At 41.6% G+C, this 12,197-nt stretch overlaps 1 protein-coding gene across 3 annotated transcripts in view; it reads right to left on the bottom strand.

Annotated features, from left to right (window-relative positions):
• Positions 1–11,798, bottom strand: part of GREM2 (gremlin 2, DAN family BMP antagonist) — a 39,029-nt gene extending 27,231 nt beyond the window's left edge. The window contains exon 1 of one of the 3 annotated variants that reach the window (XM_051615785.1): positions 11,747–11,798. The gene's annotated coding sequence lies outside the window, so the exon portion shown is untranslated. Of the gene's footprint in view, positions 1–10,012; positions 10,037–11,240; positions 11,320–11,746 lie in introns of those variants that run through there. The other 2 variants (XM_051615784.1, XM_051615786.1) reach the window with 2 other exon arrangements.
• Between the last annotated feature and the right edge of the window lie 399 nt (positions 11,799–12,197).

Here is a 12,197-nt window from a genome sequence, read left to right as displayed (position 1 = left end):
ATGTCTCAAAGTACCTAGGCAGTTTCACTCAAATTTGAAATTAATTCTGCCTTTTATAGAATATGCAAGCCAGAAAAACTGAAGGAATAATTCCAGTCTTAAATTATATGAGTTTATCTTAAAACCTAAGTATTTATGTAACCGTTTTGAAAGTTACCATTGAAATATGATGTTAACTCAGAACTACCCCCAAAATATGTAGAGTAAGAAGTATAACTAAAATGTTCCAGAACAATCTATGTATGGAGCAATTCAGTTCATCAGAAGCAAATCCTCTCTTCACTACTTTACAGTACTTAGATACACTGCTTCAAAAGAGAAAAGTGCAAGTGCAATTAGCTGTTGTTTCTTTTACTACAGAAAAAATACTTTTTACGGCTACAGATGGCCTTGTGTAAACCATAAACAATAGCTTAGGATGTCCCTGGTTAGAAATATTAAATAATGAAAATAGCAGAGCAATACACAATGGGCAGAAATTCCCAGTATATAGAAGGCATGGTTAACAGTGACTTTCTTTTTTTTCCAAGTATAAAAGCATTTCTGCATTGCCTTGAAGTAATACGCTGTTCTGTTCCTCTGTGCAGGAATTAATTTAATCCAGTATGTGCAAATCTGCATTAGAATTCACATCCTTATAGGCTTTGAAGTAAAGCAAAACATAAAATATTTTTGTATTTACATGTAAGGTCATGGCTACCTGTGTTAACTCCTGTTCATGTTTGCTTATACACATATATATCACACTGTAATAAGCAGTTTGTAATAGGAGCATTTTAGCCTTTAATACATTTTTGTAACAAGTGTTCAATGACAGTAACTCTTCTTACAAACTGTACGGAGACCTGTAAGGTCTGTTCAAACAATGACAGCATTATACAATCACAGAATGGTTTGAGTTAGAAGGAACCTTTAGAGGCCATCCTGTTCAATCCCCTTGACATAAGCAAGGACATCTTTCAATAGAACAGGTTGCTTAAAGCCCTGTCTAGCCTGACCTTAAACGCTTCCAGGGACAGGACATACACAGCTCCTCTGGGCAACCTGTTCCAGTGCCTCACCACCACCCTTATAAGCCTATGTCATTCTTCAGAAAACTTGGGAATGCTGGACTTTGGGCTGTCTCTTAAATAGCAACCTTATTCAAAGATCTTCCACACTTTGCAACTAACTAGACTACTAAGGCCACGTAGTACAAAATAGGGTTTTTGAGACACCATGCAAGGAGTCTGCACCTAACAATATTGTCAGCTACAGGACATACAGTGTTTTGATCACTTACATCCACCTCCATGGAAGTGTTCAAGACTAGGCTGGATGTGGCTTGGAGCAACCTGGTCTAGTGGGAGGTGTCCGTGGCCATGCAGGGGTGTTGGACTAGATGATCTTTGAGGTCTCTTCCAACCCAAACCATTCCATGATTCCATGATCCATGATTTACAAAGCAACTCCTGAGCCAGCTTCCCACAGAAGTCGAGTGCACCATTTTAGATATGCCAGGTGTCACAAAGAAAGTCTGTAACAGTATTAAGCACAACCTAGCAGCTAGCAGCAGAGCCAAGAGCAACCCATTCAGCACAAGTTTTCAGACCTATGCCCAGCTAAAGTGACACATAGCCACAGGCAGAGTAACAAAGCATCAGCACTCACTGGACCATTAATACTTTCAATAGGCTATTAGATTCTGCCACCTCAAAGAAACCGGTCATGTGATGAAAGCAAAAGGCCCTCAGAGAAGCTTTTGGAAAGGTTTACAAATAGCGAGAAGACAGTATTTATTAGAAAGCAGAATTGAAGCATGGCTATCAGCCAAAAAATCCCACCAGCATTGCTATCTGACTCTCTGCTATATATATTAGCAGTTGGTATCATGAACCTAGAAGTTGAAAAGTTACAGTGCATTTGACATCCTAATTAAGGCATGAACTTTAATAATGGTAAAATAAGCCAGTTTTCATACATTTTTAAAGGAAAAAATATACTGGGCAAAGAATCTAATTTGGAGCTGTTCATAACCAAAGCATTTTAAATTACAGTCCAGTTTCATTGAGAAAGTAAGCCTCTCTGATTAATATAAATCTAACCATGCATATTATAAAATTACAATAAAAACCAACTAATTTTGCATTGACCTGTAAATAGTAAAGATAAATCTAAACCTGTGATAAATACAATAACAAATACATTTAAATATTCTCAACAAATATACCAAGATTTCAGTGTGGGGGGAAAAAACCTAAAGCACAGCATTAGCACCTCAATCCCCCTGTATTTTACACATTCAGAAAAAGTAACAACTTAATTCAATCATGTTTGACTGTTATCCAGTTATTTATATGAGTAAATGAAGCTGGCGTCTGAGTGGGGAGATGAACTGGCAACTTGCCGCAGCCTTGAGTTACAATTTGTATATAATGGAGCAAACTGCAAAGCACTCTGATTTTAGCCTATCTGTGTGGATGAAGCTAAGCAAAAGAGTTCAAATAGGCAAAATTTTGTTTTAGTTAATTATAAAGTAAGATAGAGATTTCTTCTATCTGCAGGCGAATTTGCCCAGGACAAATCTGCTGAGGAACTTGGCCGCACCATGACCTGAAGCCTGGATTGCCAGTGGATCTGGACACAGAACAAGTCTCCCTTGAGACAGAAAAACCTTGATGTGGACTTCTCATCCATGTGCTTGCAGTTACACTGTCAGAGTGGACCAGCTAAAACCAAAGTGAATATTCCCATCACTGTTGGCAGTCTCAGACTCCGTAACATGCTGCCCTGTACTGTGGCCATGGTGACAACAGAGAGGAAGGCACCAAAATGAAAGGATAATTCAGCTAGCTGGGAAAGGTTCTTTCCAGTGATTCTACAGACCTTTAAAAATCATTTTGTGTGGGAGAGGAACATGGGAGAAATAAGATTATTCCTCCTCAGCACAAGTATGTTAAACAGGATGAAAACAAGATTTCTTCAGGTTTTAGTATCTCAGAGCAAATCAGCAGCTCACATCCAGCTCTAATATGAACAGGAGAAGAAATGGGTATTTTGGCTTTATGGATAGCATACAAATCCATAAACTTTATACTAAAAAATTATCCTTTCTCTTTAGACACTTTTCTAAGATATTTCTAAGTTGAGAGCAGCTTAGAAAAAAATTGATTTCCCTAACTGTATTACCATACACAGCACAAACAGCTCACAGGAGTAGCTTCCATAACAAACAGTGACTACATCCTGCAGTTCCTACTAATTCCCAACAAATAGTGGAATAGACCACCGGCCTTTCTCGGTGTTCAGAAGTACACTGTGATTAGCTTCCCTCTCTTGCAAGATAATTACCATTCTGGAGGTGATATAAACATTTGCAATAGTAGCTTATGTATTGCATTGTGATTATGCATGCCCCTCTGCTCTTGATATTTAAAAAAAAACAACAACAAAAAACAAGCAAGTAAATAAGAATTCCTGTATGCATTTGATAGCAAAATTGCATCACATTCTGTTTTACTGATTTGTAAGCAGCATTTTTGTCTATGTAAAACTGACCTCTTAACACATACTTAGGAATGGAAAGTCATCCCCACGGCCTTTTTTTTCTCCAGAATTCACTTTCTAGTTGAAACATTGGCAGAGGCACAAATAAACAAACATTAGTAAATATGAGACTGGACTGCCATTGCATCTCAACAGTAGAGCCTGCCAATACCAAATATGGATCCAGAGATATTGCTGGTTTGCCTCTTCCAGAATAACTTCTCCAAGGAGCTACACCCTCGTCTAGCTTGCTCAGATTCTGAAAATCACTGTTTATGACTGTGGCCTAATAGTTGACCTAACCAGAAGTGCCAGGAATCAAACCACAGACTTTGGAAAGCAACAGGGTCCATAAGCTACAGACTCCTTATTTTGAGAGTCTACGGTATGAGATTCCCAATCCTAAGCCATATGAGATGGCTACGCCAGGATAACAGTTCAGATTCCACAAATTACATCCATATTGTTAAGTCTTTCAATGTCTGGCATAGTTTTAAATGGATAACAAATCTGTTTGTAGGATAAAGTCTGAACTGCTAAATAAATAGTGATAAATTTCCTAATACTGCTGGGCAGAGTGTTCCTGCAAGTACGTGTGTTTATCAGTTTCCCACTGAGCTAGCGTTGACTTTCAAATTTCCTTTAATCCTATTATAGTAAACATAGTACAGCTCTCTGGCAAACAAGAGTAACATTCTTCCTGTAATATCATACCCTTCTTTTAAAGAAACCTTAGAGATGTCCAGAAAAGAGCTAGGCTCTACTTGGAATGACACAATAAACTTGTTTCCAAAGAAACCTAAGTTTTATAAAATATTAGATTTTAAACTGAAAAAAAAAACCAACAACAAACAACCAGACTATTTTTATAAAGAGAAGATTGGCAATTTCTGCTAGGTACTCAAAATAGTGTTTTCATGCATCATACTTTTAAAGTCAGCTATTGAAACACCGACATAAAAATATTTTTCTAGCTGGAAGCAGTCTACCTGAGTTGAAGGATAAATCAACTGGCATTTTGGATGTACAATTCAAAAAATAGTAAGCTGTAGCTTGTGAAAGAGCTTTTTTAGTGTTCTTTCAAGAAGAAAGAGCATCAAGCACACATGACTATAAAAAAAAAAGCAGATAAAGAAAACCAACTGGGATGTATTGTAGTACAATCTGCATTTAAAGCTTCTCTTCACTCGGGATGAATCTATGGTAGACAAAGGTAGGATTTGTCTTACAGTTAAAAAAAAAAAAAGAGAGAGAGAGAAAAAAATTAATAACCCAGATATTGAACTGTTGCATCACTTCATGTAAGTGACTGAAGGGATGTTGGGAACCTGAAAGCAAGACAGTTTCAGATGGCAGAAGCTAGCTCTGTTTCCAACTGTGTGTATTTGTCTCACTTGCTTTAGGGTTCCCATAGAAAAAAGGTCTTTACATATCACAAAAATAGCAGATAATGGTGTTATTTTCATATATTTTCTGTGATTTTTAAATAAATCTGTAAATTTTCCTAATAATCAGTTTATGTGGCATTTGAATCTTCAGCTTCAGATATCCTTAAGAAGTCACAAGTTCTGCGCTATGACTTTACTTAGGGATCAGCTTCAGTATGAAATGGAAATATTAAAGAGGCAGATCAACAATCTTTCCCTGCCTACACAGAATCCAAGGTACTTCTAATTTGTTTGTTTCAGTTTGTAAGCATTCCCTCTTAATATCTGGGCAAAAGCTGTTTTCACTGAAGTATCAGGCAAAGTTTCCATGGGCTTCATTAATGAAGAATATAGACCAAAGTCAACAAACATGCTTAGTATAAAGCCATTGTGTGTAGTAATCTAAAAGGTGTCAGCCAGAGAACAAATTAAATCGAAATACAAGTGATAGCCATCTCTCTCTTTATTAGGAGACTTTACTGGATGTATCCATTAAGTCATGCAGCATGTTCACATTTTCCCCATCTTCACTGCCTGTCAGCCTCCTCTTGTTCCTCACAAAGGACACTGAGCTCCAGATTTTGTTGACGGAACAGGAACTGACAAACGATAGATGGATCATAACAAAAAAACATGCCTAGAGCAAGGATGTCTGGCAGCTGAGAGCCGGGATGTTTTCATTTTGGATAAAAGCTCTGACCCACTATTTACATCCCTATCCCAAGTTCTCCCACATATTTTTAAATGACAACTTTCCAGATGTTATCTGTATGGAGACTGGCCAGATTTATGGGCAGGATCCCGCTCATCTCTAAGCCAAACTAGGGGTTTGGCCTCACTGGAAACAGAACTAGGTCTGAGATTTGCACCAGGAACAAACCCACTGTTTCATGCCAGAAATGGTCATGCAGAATTTTTACAATGCTGTTTATTTTTTTGTTAACACTACTGTAGAATATCAGGCTATTCAGTATTATCATAATGGCACTTAAGCGGAGTAATAGACATGGCTGGAAACCACAAAAGAACTGCACACAAATGAAGGGCAGCTAGTTCACTTGTAGCACCAGCTCAATACAGGTTTCCAATTCTAGCAAGTGTTTGTGCAAGACAAGGTCAACAACGAGTCCTGCATGAGTTCTACAAATGCTTTTTCCAAGTTTTAAGAGAAGTTAAAAATTCAGGAAATTTTTAAGATTTATTGCTGTTAAATCCACAGTCTGATGTTGTATTTGTGCATTGCCCATCACACTCAATAAAAACTGGTTCCAAAATGAAATTTGGAGGGTAAATAGTCTATTTTCCTTTCCCAGTGTACTTTATTTCTCCCACTTCCTTAACACAAAATAGGCAGAAATGAAATCCTTATGAGGCTTTTTCATATTTGAATGTTTCACTGTTTTAATTTCCTCTTAGTTTCATTACTAATTATGGTTTCTGAAAATACTCACTTCCCAAACAATAATGACTTTAAAACTGTCTGTAATGAGAGATAAATGTACCTTTTTCTTTCTATAAAGAAGCTTGTAATAAAGACAGCAGCGTGCAATTTCTATATATAGCATACATTTACAGTATAACTAATTATATATGGCAGTGCAGCCTCTATGAAAAACTGACCTTAGTAAACCCCCCCTAGTTTTATGAGTAATCTAAAATATGCCACTATAACTCTTAAGGATACTATGTAGACAGTAACCACAGGAAAAAAAGAAAACAAACCCTAATATACAAAATCTCATAGATAAACATGGTTATGTCTAGAAGAAAAAAAATAAAAAAATAAAAAAATAAAAGATTGTTAAAAGTCAATTCTGTGAGATGACTTTTTGACAAAGGCAGGTAAGATACTATGATTGTATCACACTGGATATTGAAAGACAGATTGGCTTCTCTTTTAACGTTCTGGAGCAAGACAGATTCTCATGGTCTGTTGCCCTCTCTGAAACAGGCCTTAAAAATAATCTTAAAAAACTAGTAAAAAAAAGACTTAATGCAGTGAGAACAAGAAATAGCATGGTTCCTAATGACATATCTATAATCTACACAACTCATATTAAAATCTACACTTCATTCCACAGAGGAGCTATACATCAGAATAAGGTTTGGAGTAGACAACCTCTAGCAATAGAAATACAGTCATCAGAGAAGGCAAAGCTCCCTTGTTTTTCAATTCCTATTGTTCTGAATAGCAAAACATTTTCTGTGATCTAAAAGCAGTCTTGGAGCAGTCACAGCGATCCAGAACAAGGAGGAGCTTTGCATCATTCATGCTATACACAGACAATCCTATGATTTCCATTATGATCCCTGTAAAAATGTGTGTAAAACTGAAGTGTCAGTAAGAAGCCCAGTTTTTGCAGCAATGACAACTGTCTTCTGTTTCTGACCGAGAAGGATTTGATCCCTAATTGCTCCAATAATGTAACAAAATCATCCTTCTATTAAAAAAAATAAATCATGAAAAAAGCAAACTAAAGAAAAACAAAGTGCAAAAACTCAGGGAAATCACCGAACAACAGAGAACTGAAAAGTTCTCAGCTTTAGAGTAGAAACTGCAGGAAAACAAAAAAAGTTTCTGCATTTTTTCAACAGAAGCTTTTGGTCTGAAGTTGATCTTCCTAAACATCTTCCTCAGCATTGCACATGCCCACCTGCTTCGGACAACTGGTCTGCAGGACTAGAGGATGTTTCCCATCATGTGCTGGGACCCAGAACTGCCACTACAGGCAACACCTTATTTCTCCAAAGCGTTATTTCTGGTGCATCACTGGAAATACAGTCAACCAAGATGTCACACTCAGAAAACACAGGGTAGCATTTCTAAGTGACATTTTTTGAGTTTCAAGCCAACATTTCTCACCCCTCCCAAATGCAATGAGGAACATAAACATAGCTTTGTGAGCCTTGAACTCAGAAAATCTACAGCCAGTGGCAGGCAACCATGAAGAAGCATCAGTTGTCCTTCCTAGCCACAATTGCTCTGTTCACATACACCAAACAAGCACAAGCCTGAGTTATCCAAAGTTGCCCCACAAAAAGTAGTCTGCTATCACATGCCAGCCTCCTAAGAAAAATAAAATTAGCCATTTTCTTTTAGAACTGAAGGGAGCTCAGTGTGGGCTTATACAAAATAGGGCAGCCAGTTTGTTGCAGGGCTGTGCTCTCCTGCTGAGCCAGAAGGAACTTTTTGGTAACAAATGCATAGGCAATGGTGCAAGCAGCAGGCACTAGCCCACACCTCTGTGAAAGACAGTCAGTATGGGCTTCAAACTGCAGGGTGCATCAGTACTAGTCTGCTGCAAACGGACTGGGTGTATATGAGCAGGTTGCACTGCCCGAGAGGAATACATATACAGAGCAAAATGGTTAAGTGTGGTAGACTTTCTGTCAACACTACGTGCATTTTATAGGGTTTTACTTCAGGCTAGCTCTGGTCTGATCCCACAGACTGAATTTCCAGCAATGACTCAAGCACATCTCACTTAGATTCACCCTAAAGGAATCCAGCTGGCCCACCATGAGGTATATGGAGATGGAGAGTAAGTGGGAACAACTGGAAGACTGGCGTCAAAAGTACACTCCTGACACGAAACACAACACTAATATAAAAGCACAACCACACCCATGAGCATCTGTGAGAGAGAAGTGAACGACCTCACTATGCAGCTCTTGAAGAGACTTTCAGATGTCTGCACACTGACTTGAAATGCTCATTGAAATAATTCAAACGTAATCACCACAAACAGGTAAATTGGAATTTACCCTCTCCAAATCAGAATTTACCAGTTTCTGATGGCTGAGTTAGAATTATTTCAAAGTTAATTTTGTGTGTGTAGAACTATGTCATTGAGCATCTGGAATTCACCAACTACCGAATTTGTCAAGCAAAACCTCAGCAGGGCTAAACTACTTATTACAGAAGAGTATGATCTGGATCTACTTGATTCACACTTTCATAAGCATTGACAAATCACAACTGAAACCAAACATTTTCCAAAGGACAGGATCTATTGATATAGTTCACTTGGCAATTCAGATACTGGTTTTTACCCTCACCTGATACTATAGAAACAAACACTTCTGAGTTTTATTCTTCAACATCTCATACCTTTGTTTATTCCACACTGGAAGTCATGTTTTCTGACAGCACAGTCCATTTTAAAGATAAATAAAAAGCAAATAGGTCAGCTAAACCAACCAGATAATAATATAGGGTTAACGGCATTTATTTTTGTGGCACCCTTCTAGAGGTCTTACTGGTGCTTTTCACCGACACATCTTTCACTTACTTATGATGCTGCAATGGAAGGCTGAGTAAACCTTGCTGCTACCAGATGAATCTCCCCCCTGCACACAAGAGCTCTGCATGAACAATGGGCTCCAAGAGATGCGAGAAGACAAAATACTATCTGCTAGGTTTCTCACTCGCCCTACAACAGAGATTCATTCAGCAAATCAGACTACACTCTTCAGTTTCCCAGTAATCACGCACAAATATTCAGAATTTAGGACTTCACTGAACATCTCAGAGGATGGCAGATCCTGAGGACCATGCGATAACAGTGAGGGAAGGAGGTCTCCCACTTGGAGCCTGAATACTGAGACAGAACTCTCATGTCCTGGCTCTCAGTAATAAGCAGATTTTTGACTCTTACTTCTATTCAATTACTTTTCTTGGGGCTCTTCTTTAAAATCTTAGAGTGTTCTTATTCCTCCTTAACTTTTGGAAAAAGGTGAGGAAAGGCCAGCTTGAGAACTACGCACCAAGTTTAGCAAGCAAAGCATTAAACTACATCAGGCGTTCTAAATAAGTATTTCAGGCAGCATGTACTTCTTAGGTTCAAGCAACAAACTAATCCCCTAAGGGAACACAGTATCTGTTGTACTGGCACCAGTGGGAAGACAAAACTGACATGATGCTGTTTTCTCCCTGGTTTAACAAGAAATAGCCTTGAAGTGGCCTGATAACCAGCTTGCTAATTGGCACTCTGTGCAGACATTGCTTGATCTTGCACCTGCTGCTTCCTGGCTCTTGGGAGGACTGTGAGATTATTAACCTGCAGCTCTTTCACAGGGAATCTCTGATGCAGTCACTTGTCAGGCTGAAGTTCACTGTACTCTACTCATTGGGCTTTCATTCAGTTAATTTCTCCTCTTCCGAAGAAAAAAAAAAAAAAAAAAAGAGGTTTAACTTGTTATAAGCTGCTAATTTTGTCCTCAAAAATCCACCAAAAGTTATATAACCACTTTCACAACTGCATGCTAAAAATAAGAGTTGTTCAGCCAAACGCCACTGCAATTTTTTATAAGACCTGTGACTCCACTTCTGCAAGACCTGTCAAAGTGCAAGTATTTCCTTAGCTTTAGCAGAAAGTCAAGCAGGAGCTCCTTGTGAGATAGGCATGGGTTTGTATTATTATACTCCTCATTTGCAAGGGAAAAAACCTCCAGTGTATGTAAAGACATACATAGGTACATATATATGTATGTATATATGTAAAATTAACTCGTGACTTAAAAGTAATGCTATCACTCTTGGAGCTGATCCCTCGTGGGGTTTCATAATCACAAACCATCATTAACCCAAAGCAAAGAAAGAAAGGTACAAAGGGGCACAGGTTTCAAGCTCGAGATTTTGTTTTCGTTTTATTTTGTTGCTTTTTTTCTGATTTTTCACCTGGGAGGAAGCGACGCACTACGCTTCAAACCCATAGGGATCTGGCCATTCAGGTAACTTCCGAGGGCGCGCAGAGCAAAGCACCGACACCCAGACGGCTGCCGGCAGCAGGCTCGCATGAATTTCCTTACGTGCCCCTGGAAACGCCCCATGCGAGGACAGCGCGGCCGCGGGACGCGCTGCTCCCGGCGGGGACGACCGGGCTGCCGCCGCCAGCGCTGCGGGGATCGGCGGAGCGGGCGGCCGCCAGGGCTGCGCTGCGGCGGGGCTGCGGCGGGGAGCTGTGCGGCGGGGCTGTGCGGCAGGGCTGTGCCGCGGGGCTGTGCCTCGGGGCTGTGCGGCGGGGCTGTGCGGCGGGGCTGTGCCGCGGGGCTGTGCGGCGGGGGACTGTGCGGCGGGGCTGGCGGACGGGTTGCGGCGGGCGGAGGCGCTGTGGGTCGTCCCCCGCTGTCACGGCCCCCGCGCCCGCCGGCCCTGCGTGCCGCCCCGCTGGCTCGGGAAGGGGCGATAAGTGTGAGAGGACAGGGGAGGAGGAGGAAGGGAGCGCGGCGGCCGCAAGAGAAGCTGTGCCGGGCCAGGAGGCCGGGCGCCCCCCGGCCGCCCCATACCTGCACGCAGGCGGGGAAGGGTCTGCAGCGCGCTCCGTCCTGCCAGCTATAGATCCCAAGGGGTGATGAAGCGGGCTGGCGGTCGTCGTCCGCTGCTGCCGCTGCTGCCGGTGGCGGTGGTGCGAAGCCCCGGCTGGCCGCAGATGCCCATAGGCGCTCAGTGGGAGAGAGCGGTGCGGGGAGAGAGCGAGGCGGCTTTGCCGGTCCCGGCGGCGGAGGGGAGCTCGGCACTGGCTCGGCACAGCCACTGCCCGAGGAGAGGATCAAGCCCCAGCTCTCGATTGGCTCCGGTGGCCAAACAGCTCACCCCGGCCTGCCCGCCCGCCGCCCGCCTCCCCTCCGCTGCCCCGCGCTCTGCTCCCCTGCGGCTCCGCTCCTCCCTGCCAGCCTCGCAACCTGGCGGGCAGATCTAGACCCCTTTCTTTTTCTACACCTCCCCTCCCCACCCCCCCAATCCCTTGCGGCGTCCAATCCCGAGCCTTTTGTTTATGCAGGGACATTCTCACCCTGGAGCTGACAAAACACGCTCCTTCCCTTCGCATCTTCCTCCGCTGGCTGAAGGACCTGCAACTTTAAGCGTTCGTGACGTTTTGTGTCACGCTTAATACTCAGACGCGTTTGTTCTCTGAAGACCTTAAAAAATATCTCTAGCTGGTAAAATTAAAAGCATGCAGCGCCCGATCACCTGAGGGCTAAAACTGAGGTTAGGACAAAGCATTCCTTGCTCAGTTAGTTTGCTTTTCTTACACTGTTTGGGTTCCTAGCCCTGTCCTGGTTAAATACATGTCAAATCATGGCATGCACAGAAAATAGAATCAGGATGCTAACCCTCCTCTTCCTGAGTCTGGGGTTATTCAATAGCACCGGCTGTGATTGTCATTCCTCGGTGCATCTTTGATGTTGGTATGCTTTTCGCTCAGGATGACTTACTTGGCCCGTTGTAAAGGATTCTCCCTC

This window comes from Apus apus, chromosome 3 (assembly GCF_020740795.1).
Source record: "Apus apus isolate bApuApu2 chromosome 3, bApuApu2.pri.cur, whole genome shotgun sequence".
Lineage (NCBI taxonomy): Eukaryota > Metazoa > Chordata > Aves > Apodiformes > Apodidae > Apus > Apus apus.
Note: the sequence above shows the minus strand (reverse complement) of the source record. Positions and strands in the feature narration are given on the sequence as shown.